The 11,437-nt window shown below is 45.7% G+C and overlaps 1 long non-coding RNA gene across 1 annotated transcript; it reads left to right on the forward strand.

Moving 5' to 3' along the window:
- Positions 1-499: 499 nt before the first annotated feature.
- LOC131885801 (uncharacterized) lies at positions 500-4,839 on the forward strand. The gene is made up of 2 exons (XR_009373865.1): positions 500-761; positions 2,487-4,839. It is a non-coding gene; the product is annotated as an uncharacterized LOC131885801 (long non-coding RNA).
- Positions 4,840-11,437: the final 6,598 nt, after the last annotated feature.

Consider the following 11,437-nt stretch of genomic DNA (forward strand, 5'->3'; position numbering starts at 1 on the left):
ATCAAATTTTTGTCTTGAATCGACAGCCCCACAAAAAAGGGCTTGGCTTCTCCAAACTCAACTTTTTTTTCTTGACTCAAACAGAATCGCTGGTGTTCGAAGTCGAGACAAGAAAAATGGGATAATATGCAAATAAATGGAAATTGAGCACATATTTCTGGCCCAATCCAATGCAAAACTCTAAATGTGCTAAATCAGCGAAAGACTGCCCCAGAGAATTGCAATTTTATTTATTGAGGCAAGACTTGAGTCCTATAATTGGCCAAAATGTGTTTATATGGCATGCATGTACTCGCTCATTATCAAGCGGCCTTTGAACATACGTTTGGACGATTTGAGTTCTCGGAATCCCAAATGATGATCAGGAAAAAGGATTGTGTCAGTATCGAGATTGGAGACCAGTCGAACAACTTGGATCGGATGTCACTGTAATGATTTGTGGTGACAACATCGTCATCCAGTGCCAACCTTACATTGATTGAACATCTTCGCGACAACTTGCCACTTCATCGGGTGAACACCACACAGTCATAAGACTCTTAAGCTGTAGTTGACAAACGGCTGCGCTAGTTTTAGTCAGTGGAATAAAGGTTGATTTGTCCCGTCAAATTCCATACAATAAAAGATATCGTCTGTGTCCGAAGGAGCTTCTACATCTGCTCCTGTCAGCGAAGGAGGGAGGGATGGGTGCAGCGACGACCGATCTCCAAGTTTCGAGGCAGAGGTTAACAAGAACGATTCGCAGATCGATGTCGACCAAGGTGCGGAAATCAGTTTCATTTCTCTCTCTCTCTCGCTCGCTCGCTGAGACAAAAATGATTATCTCACTCTTCATAAGTCAATTTGAAAAATGGAGGAAAGGGTTGAAAAACCATGGGAGTGTGCGAGTCAGTACTTAGGTTGGGAGAAATGAGAAATACAAAATAAACCCGTAAGAGTTCCACGTACCAAAGTCAATTGACTCGAACAGATAATCCAATTCCAGAGTTTCTTGACTGCATTAGGGAGCCTTGGGGCTATTCACAGTTGTTAGAACACGCATTGGAGCAAAGGTGCTGGCTCATGATTTATGACCGCATCTCCAACTTCAAATGCTATGGAGACTCCCTCCACATTCTACACGTACCAACCCTACGAACCCACCCACCCACCAACCTACCTGCCCTTAAGTGACAAAGTTGGACCAACCGACGCGAGTGGTGTTTGTTTTGGACCAGAATATCCCCCTCTACCCATTAATTGCACAACTCATGCTTAAGCCGAGATCCTCCGACACCTCGAGCGAGCCACTTAAGAAATAACAACACAACGGGCACTAGAGGGGATTTTTGAGCCGATATTGAATCTGTTTAGCTTGATGGCAAGCCAGCTCGGCAATTGCATGACCGGTTTGAAATGCTGGCGAGTTGGAAAAAGAGCACTGTTTCATCTCTTGGCGCCATTTGAAAATCGTTCCATATCTTGGTACTTGGTTAAGCGTCAGGATGTGTTCACTCCACAAAAAGGACCTTGAGGCCATCAACGTGGTCGGGTTTGAGCCTATGTTTTGAGTGAGTGAGTGTGTGAAAGAGGGAGGGGGAGGGAGGGAGGCAAGAAGGAGAGAAAGAAAGAGAGACAGAGAGAGAGACAGGAGAGTACCAGGGGAGGGGGCGTACCTCTGCTGATGAAAGCCACAAATGGAGGCCATCACAGAGGACAAATGAGATACTTGCTGACTCCGAATGATCAACTCATTTTCTTTTAACGGCCTCCAAAGATTTAGAAATACGCTGGAGGCCGATTTGAAGTCGGCCGGCCATCGAGTCTTTTCTCTCTCTCTCTCCCTCGCCTCTCTTTCTCTCTGTTCCTCCGGATGAGCTTTTTTGGGTGAATGAGGGGAGGCCTAGAAGTGGCACAGACAAATTGAAAGCCCTTAAATTTCTATCGCAGAGTTTGGATGGGACCCTGAACCCGCTGAAGCTGCCAAAAGTTTAGGCCTTGAGCACTCAAGGTTGAAAATGGCTCCCCAGCCAGCCAACTAGCCAGCAAGCTAGCAAGCTCACCCAAGAAAAACGGAACGAAGAGTGGTAGGAGTAGGAGTAGTTGTCCTGTCGAGCTGAAGCCCCCAAGGCAAAGGCAAAGGCAAAGGCCACCACCCAAATTCCCTCAAGTGAACCAATTCAAAACTTGATCCATTTGCCTCTCTCTCTTTCTCTCTCTCTTACCGCGCACCCACGGGAAAAGTCATTTTTACTTATCAATCCAGACCCCGTCGTCCTCTTTACGACCGGGTGCGATATGCTGTATGGTAAGAATATATGTTTTAAGCTGACATTCACATCTTCCCAATCACTCACTCTTGGCTGTATGATTAAATTTGGGAAAGCTGAAGGTGAGGGGAGTGAGGATGGAGTTTGTAGAGTTTTCCCGAACACTTTGACGGGTTCGGCCTTTGAACTCAAAAGTGGATCATTTGCTCAAACTTCAAAGTGAAGTTCTCATTCCAGCTGTCTTTCAATCCACCCTCAAGCCCCACCGACGCCACCGCCATCTAAACTTTCAGTTCCTCCTTTCACCTCGAAGAAGGAGCAGAAGAAGAAGAAGAGCAATAAGAACACAGAGACGAAGAAGAACTGCAAGAAGTCAAAAAGAACGGGGAAGACGAGGACAGAGAGGACGAACACGAACACCAGAGGCCGGACGAAGAAGGGGAGAAGAAGCAAGAAAAGGAGGAGGAGGAGGAGGAGGAGGAGGTGGTGGTAGTGGTGGTGGTGGACAAGATGATCGTGATCAGGGAAGTGCTGAACGTCGTGGCCAAGGCAAACGAGGAACAGGTCGCTCTTGTCAAGCCTGCTTGGCAACGCAAAAGTTTCAGAAAGTATGTTTGCAACTGTCTCAATTCCTCACGATATCACCGAAATCCGCGCGGGACGACGTTGCTCCTTGGGCTAAACGAAGGGCAGGAAAGCCATTTGATTATTTTGCGCTCTAATTAAGCACGTTGAATATTGGCAGGCCTTGCTGACTGACTAATATCGGTAAGGTCTTCGAAGATTGCGGCGACCAGGACCAAACACACTTTGATCGCGGTTTGTAAGGGCAGCCCGTATAAGACCGAGATACAGTAACTCTACGGGTACTGCAGTGCTGTATTAAGAAGCGTTTAAAACAAAAAAAACAAATCTTTTCTCCCAGTCGATCTCAGCACATGCTCTGTTGGCACTACAGATTCAAGAATTCCTAATTGAGACGGCAAAGTGCACCAAGTTGTACTTATCTTTGGGAAGTATTTCAAGCATCTCAAATTAGGCAAGTAATCAGTTTGGTGAACTGCTTGGATGGACTTGTCAGCCAGAATTGAACGGCATTGAACATCATGGAACTTCTCCAGGGCGTTATGTTGTATTGCAGGGATTGGAACATTGCCTTGTATGTACTTCGTGTACTCGGTTTATTCGTAATAAGTATGCAGCAATTCCCTGGCCTTGACTGCATATTTCCAAGCTCATGCATTACGTCAAGCTCCATGAAAGCTGTCAAAATCCAATGAAAATATCATCCCCCAAGCCATGACAAATATGTTCATGCCTTTCCAAGACGCAATTAAGATTTTGAGTTCCGGAAAACAAGTCCCACTCCAATTTCGTCCAGAAAGAAGGTTCTGATGGACTTGTCACTGCATAAACATAACACACATGATACCTAAAGGCTCAGCCTTGCCTTGATCAAGCCGATTACAAGTGCTACTCTTTTCTTTAGCAAGGCACCTTTGTCTGATTTATCACATCGACAACACTAGTACCACTCTCTCCCCCTTTCTTTCTCTGGCTTGGTGTGTGCTTAATGAGAGACCAGGATTTTCAAAGTCTCGTTTTGTTTATACGAGCAGCACGCTCATCAGGCGTTTCCAATCGAAAATGGTCTTCGCATATGTCGACGGCTGCCCCGGTATTTCGCACCATAGATTCCCAACTTGCACGAACTATTTATGAGTACACTGTCGATGGAGGCTTGGTGGTCCCAAGGAGCGAGTCTTTCCTCTTGAACTAGCTCGAATAATAACGTCGTGGACTTACTACTTGGCTGGTATCTTTGGGAGGTGAAAATCGTTGGTTGCAGACGAGGGGAAAATTCGAGCGAGACGTCGTGTTATCGGGCCTAGCAGCTCCCAGGCTTCTTAATAACCACATATCAAAAGAGCAAAGCACAAAAAGCCATCTTGTTGACATTTATGATTCGAGCAAATAATTTCGCCTCGCTGTGGTTCTCAGATCTCGGCTCTCAATTCTTGAGAGTGGCTGGCTGGAAGCAAAGGAGATGAGAAAGAAAAAGGGCCCCTTAGGCTAACCCAAGCCCCCCAACCTGACTCAATCAACGACGACAGCAACAACAACAACAACTACAGCCAAGCATCCACAACAACAGCACTAGCTCGCTGAAGGTCTTGTTCTGCGGCTCCCTCTCCTTCCCCACCTATCAACCTGGCCATAAGTTCAAGAAAAAATGGTTCGTCGCTCTCCAAGAGTGATGGTGTCACTAAATCATACATTCGATCAAATGTTCGGCCCTTCAGTTGGATCTAGTTGCATTGTCAACCGACTCCTCCAAAAGGGAAGGGTTGAACTCTTCAACCGCCTCTCGACCATAACAAGATTCTTGTCATCAAGAAAGGCGAATGCTTTGACAATAAACAGACTCACGAGGTGAAATGAGGTGCAAAATCCTGCCCTCGAGCCATTCTGGACGGATATTTGAATGCACATAAACCCACCGTGGGCCTTCTCTATGTCGTTGGGAAAGAGAAAGAGAGAGAGAGAGAGAAAAAAAAAGATAGATAGAGATGGAGAGAGAGAGAGAGAGGCCCAGTTCATCACGTTTGCTTTGAAGGAGTTGAACCGGGAAGATGAGAGTTGCCTGCGACTAGGCTGCCCTACGGCAACCCTGTTTCATTGCTCAGCTAGCGCAATACTCCTAATGGCTAACCGTCACATCCACATACTCGGAGGGCCCCAGAGGGTTTGGGACTAAGGAAAATCATCATCAGACCAAGACCAATAACAAGAACGACAATAACGCGACGAAGACGGCAACACACTCACACACACACACACATACTTAAATTCACACCTTAAGTTCCCATTTGAAAGATGGCCGAATTCTGCCGACTCGTCAAAAAAAAGTTCAATGGGGAAGAAAAGGCCGGGAGGGAGGAATGAACTTAGGTTCGTTCATCGTCGTGATCATCTTCATCGTGGGTCTATCTCGTGATGGTAAAGTGTCAAAATTGCACATGAAAATGCTGGCATTTTCCAGACGGGCTTTGCATGTGATCAAAAGTCTCGTCGGCCAACAAGTTTTTCTTTGTCAAAACGTTGCTCTGCTGGTCCAAGTTGGCCACAAAAATCTGTTAAACGGCTGCTGTTTCAATTGGGTGCTGAACAATAGTCTAGTTTGTCAATCACCCCCATCAGACGTCAAAGCAATTGCATTAACAAGAACCAAAATCTTTACTCAACCTTTAGATGGTGTTCCAAGGCACACCTAAACTGACACAACAATCCAATTTGATTCAATTGAACATGCATTTACCAAAGACGAAATCAGGTCATGTCTAGTGAGAACTAAAAGTCCAAGCCGATCAATCATTGCATGTCAATGAAAGCTTGAAGGAGACGGATTAGTGTTACCTACCTAGATCATGTATGTACTACAGTATTGCTTACCCACGGATGGCTAAATCAAATTCGAGACAATCACACTTTTTGAAATTCGTCACTCTTGGATCCCAGCCAAAGCCATACTTCGTTCAAAGCGAGATTGTGTGTGATCCCACAATTATTATTATCATTGTTATTACTATTGTCATTGGCAGTTGAATCGTCACCATTATTAGTCTCCTCACATAAATAAACCACGTCTGGTTGGTTCGTGTTGTGCATTTTTCATCGCCGATCGGGTCTTCTTGTTCTTTGCCAATGTCCCATGTTGGTCGGAGTCTAATGAGGGCCTGCCTAGAGTCTGGAATTCGATGCACTTACCAATGCCAAGGGGGAAAAGAAATGTGGTCGTTCCCCTAGACGCCAAAAGAACAACGGAACCAAATGTCAAAGAATGTTCCAAATCCAACGCGATCCTGACTTTTTCCCCTCAAGAAACGCCACGATAGTGGTGCGGTGGAACACGTGGCCTGCTTGGTCTATACTCTATACCCACCAAGTTGCTACGATATATGCATCGGCCATTCAGGCGAATGGGATAAAGAATGTGGTTTTTTGTTCCCAGAGCAATATCACTGAGTCGTCAAGCCCAAATAAGAGGGGCCTTATCATAGCGTCTGGCCTTTATCCCAGCATGGGCCTTCGACCCGACCAAAAAAGGAAGACCGAATCGAAGAGGGCGAACAAGAAGTCGTAGAACGAGAACAAGCACAAGAAGGGGAAGTGAAGGAACGAGAAGAAGGAGGAGGACGAGGACGTAGAAGAGGAGGAGAAGGAGGAGGACGAGGAGGAGGAAGAGGAGGAGGCCTTCATTTTCCAAGCAGCGACTTACTGTCAAAATATTTCACTTAGCGGGCCAACGGAGAGACCGAATTCATGCCATGACGTGCAGAGCTTTTAGCTCCTTCAAATACACTGAAGTCTGTTGTTGGTGTTGGGTGGATTTTGGCATGGAACACTTGCCTTTGATTGCCAGCTCAAACTTCCACGACTGTGCCATTTCAGGGACAACCTTTGGCACACCTAGAGCGCCAGCACTCGGCCTGGTCTCTAGTCCACACTCAGTCCTCTGCTTGTCTCATAAACACCATCATCGATTCTTGACGGCAATTCGATATTTTCCTCTGATCGGATTGGCATACAATGGAACTGATGGCATCGACTCGATTCATACTCGCCATTCATACGAGATGGCTAAGGCCTAAAGCTAGAGCCTAAAGCTTAAAGCCTGTGATCAGCGATGGCTTTCTTTCTTTGGCCAAAAGGAGGGGGGGGGGAGCAAATTCTGTGGCCGGTCCTTCCGCAGATCGCATGACTCGCTTCAAAGTAGATTGTTGCAGTGCAAAAATCAGTCTGGCAACTTTTGGTCATGCAAAGCTAGCTGTGGCTCGAGACCTGAGTTGGTCGTTCGTTTGGTGTGTATTCCATTGCCTTTCTTGATGAACGTGAGTTGAGTTTACTTCTTACCTCCTCTACGAAGCCACGAAGCCATGCAAAACAACTCACTTCTTTCAGGAAAACGTAGGACTTTCTTCGTAGGGCAGTGAATGTACTACCGTAGTATATCATGGAGTGACAAGGTGAACCCTGCTCAAATACATTTTAGGTGCAAACTACAGTCATTAGAGCTTTAAGGTGCACTTAAGAATCGGACAAGCGAGGATTGGTGCAATGGTCGCACCGAAAAGACGGTCGAACGAACACATTTTGTCGTTCGCTCAAGTGCAGATTACGGCCAATTTAAAGAGCTACCAGAAAATAAGCGAAGTTTCACGATTTAAAGATAATTTATGCACCTTGAACTCACTTGAGAACTTCTGCGTATCCTCCACAAAAGATGGACGAGGAGCAAAAGAAGAAGGATAGCTAGTCCATCTGTCGTCGAATTTAAATTGACGCAAATTGTTCATAAAACAGTCAGGCCAAAGACGACGGCTTCACTCGAAATCCGACCAAGACGATTTCTCTCACCATGGTGCTTCTTGTATCGTTGACTGACCTTCTAAGCAATTGATTTTCTCAATCCCACTTTGCCATCCACCCTGCATTACCTGGGGCTTTCTATTCTCCTTGGACAGGGAAATGGCTCGTTTCAACCTTTTTATATTTAGAACCCAGAAACACCAGAAAAACCAGAAATTGGGGGTCAAGACAGCACCACATTCATTTATTGACAAGCCCTCTTGGTTGACCATTGGTGGGAGTTCTGTCAAAGATAAAGCATAGATGGCGTGTCCTAGCGATCAATGGCCCAAGGCCCCTCTGGGTTCGTCTCCCTCGGATCCATAAATCGAGTGAAATATGCCCGAGTCTGTCAGCCTGACATTCGAGAGTGATGTTCAATGTCTTTGGGTGTCACACGAGGCTAGTCTCCCCTCATTCTCCCCATCGTTCAGTTCTGCGGCCCATCTTTCGTTCCGTCTCCTCGTCCGTTCAATGATTTGTCAAAATAGCCAAGATTTTCCCGATCACAACAAAAAAAAACGAGTAGTTCATCTTAAACGGCTCTGAGGCATAAAAAAGTGGACGACGATGGATAAGTCAACGACTCCTCTTCAGCCACTATTATTATTATTATTATTATCATCATCATCACCACCATGGCGAAGCTGTTCGTTACCATGGCTGGTGTTCTTGTTGTTGGTAGTGGTGATAATAATGATGATACTTTGGTAGAGGTAAGAGTGCTAGTAGTCATGCATTATGCTCGGTACTTGATCGGCCATGGAATGGGGAAAACTTTGAGAATATTCTATTTGGCCGGTTTGGACACATTGGGCAACCCGTTTGGAGTGGATGTGGACACCCCTTGGAGTTGGCCTTGTAAGCTCATTCCAAGTCGTCTAAACACCCATCTAATCAAGAGTTCATCGTTGCCCAATCCTCTTGTCTCCTTCCATTTCTGTTCACTCACCTATGTGAGTGTGTGAGTGTTTTTTTCCACTCTTTACTCTATGGGGATGGAAAAACACATAGTGCGGCAGCTGCGACCACAGGCCTATTTATGATAGGCCTAACAAGTCTTAGTGTAGGTCTTCAACCCCGGTCGTTGAAAACGAGCAAAAAATGAGGCCAATGTACTCTCTCTCCCTGTCTCTCTCCTTTGCTGCCTCTCTCTGAAACCGAGTAGTAGAAGTCTCACATGTATGTATTTGTGTGTGGGGGGGGGGATGTTGGATGTGCCTTCACGGACTCCTCGCATCACAAGCGTTGAGTGGAACACAATGCAAAGTCGCTGTCGTTGTCGGTGTCGAGATGACGTCGTACATTCCCATGAAAATCCTCATCCATGTTTATGCAATCAATCGTAAATCGTTGGAGATATTCGTGTTTACCGTGAGCGAAGCAAGGTCTTCGCCGAGGTTATACTTCACTCACCCGACGACGCAGCCTTCAGTACGTATTCCCAATTCAGGTCGGTCTAAACTAGATTAAAGGGACAGTTTTTGTGTCCAGACAAAAACGAGACTTGGAGGCCGTTATCTGTGGAAGTGCAGCCCAGGGCCGGGGAGTAAAAAAAAGCTGGCATATTCTCTCGATTGGCTTCACTTGGCTGCTTCAAGAGACTTACTAGTGAGCTGTACGTACAGAGTACTGTAGTAATAGAAGTCGTAATAGCAGAAGTAGTACTAGAAGTACTAGTAACAGTAGTAGTAGTAGTAGTAGTAGTAGTAGCAAGAGGAAGAGGAGGAAGAAGAAGAAAAAGATGAAGAGGGGAACGACATCAATGAAATATTTACAGATCTAGGCCTAGTCCGACAAGAGCTGACCATGCATCTCCCTCAGAGGTACGTATATGAGCACCATTGTATAATGTAAATTCCAATATCATCCGAGAGAGTCAATGCCCCGCTTACAGGCAGACGAATATCGCTTGTCTAGCCAGATAGCGAAAAGATCACTCGAATGAAAATATACTCGTGTACCACTATACCATATACCTAAGTATATACACTACCATTCGAGCTAAAAGTACGGAGCTCTCCAACAGATCAGAGAGCAGACATGCCTCCGCGATACTACTACGACCAACAACACGGATATCTTCATGCTAATGGACCGTTCCATTCCGCGACCCGATTGTTCATGAGCGAGGCCCATGGAACAAATTTGGGGAATAATCGGTGCAAGTACAAGACTCTCCTCGATTGGCCTCAATGTCTCAGTGCTCTGGGATATTTTGATATTTGCCTTGCCAGGTAGAATCCATTCACGCGGTAAGCTCATCCATCTTACTTAGCATTTAGGCAACCCGGCAATCAAAACTGAATCTGCCGGGTGTTTATCAAAAACTGTTATTGCATCAAAGAAGGCACACATATCCTAACCGGAAAACACCGGAAAAAAAACCGGCGATTGTCGGAGTGGCCAGTTGGGAAATAGCACAATTTCATTCAGTCTCGTGCCATTAGTCGAGGATAAGCCCAAGTGGTGATAGCTTTTAAATGGGACTGTCAAAGGTAGAACGGGTTCCAATCAGTTTTGACACATGTTTGACATCCCTGAGTTCACGCACGACTCGAGATCGCATTTTGATGAGTCGGTCATCAATGTCGAGACCACGACTAACAACAACAAGAGCAATAAACGAGCAAAAGTCCACTTGGCTCATTGGGCGAGGAGGGCCCAATTTTCTTATGGATGTCCATTCACTCTCGGCCGGCCTTGCCCAGGGAACCCGTTTTCATTGCCGAAGCTGGACACTGCTATCTCTGCAATACATACCCGGTATACAAACACGGTAGAGAACGTAGGAACGTCGAACCGAATCATTTGAATCAACTGAATCATCTGAGGCCAATGGCCCCTGTCTGTGGCTTGATCATGCGCCTCGATCGTCGTCGTCATCGTGGCTCTCATCTCCGTGAGATCCAAGTCCTCTTCCACTCCTCGCTCGTTGGCGCTGGCTTGCGTTAGCTGGAAAGGGTGGCAAAAAATCTGGGGTTGAAAAGAGCATGGCAATAAATATGTCAAAATCAAACACCTTGCCTGAACTGGCACCGTCTACGTCGAGTTTAATCCGTTCGAGAATCACAGACATGAAGATGATAAATCAATCCCGTTGGGGTCCTCAGGGCTAGGTTCGATTCGAGATTATATAATTACACGGGTTGGAAGTCAGCAGGGGAAAAGAAGTGACACCAGGGGGCTTTTATATGCGGTTGAAGGCATGTAAAAAGTTGATCTCGTCGAGCAATGTTACATCTGTGTTTTCATGGCCAGGTTCGGCCTAGTTAACCACCTCGGATAGCAAGTGGCGTGAATTTACCTGTCGATTTTTCGTAGTTAAGAAAATAAATGATGAAAAATTGTGATATTGACAAAAAGTGGCATAAATCTCCGATCCTCTCTCGCTTTTCTCGCTTTTTATAAGGGGTAGGAAAAAAAAAACACGCGGCCACGTTTTCCGAATTCTGTTTGGAGCTTTATCAAATAATCAAGACCAAGATACAAACCATCTTGGGAACACAGTTCGAGTACGTTAAGCATTACATATATTGGACTGTGTATGTTCCAATATCAGCGACCTTTCTCGTAAATGCGGCTCCACATGCAAATAAGCTAAAAAATTCGAGTGGGAAACCATGTCTGTCAATAAAATATTCATGTCCAAGTCAAAAAAAAAGGTAGTGAAAGCCAATCCTCTCAAGCACGGAAATGGAACCAAAGGAGGCGAAGCTACTTGGTGTGGAGCCAAGGAGGGTCGGTTTTTGGAAAATTGGAAACGCCTCTCACTCGAC

The sequence above is a fragment of the Tigriopus californicus genome, chromosome 8, assembly GCF_007210705.1.
Source record: "Tigriopus californicus strain San Diego chromosome 8, Tcal_SD_v2.1, whole genome shotgun sequence".
In the NCBI taxonomy this organism is placed as follows: Eukaryota; Metazoa; Arthropoda; class Copepoda; order Harpacticoida; family Harpacticidae; genus Tigriopus; species Tigriopus californicus.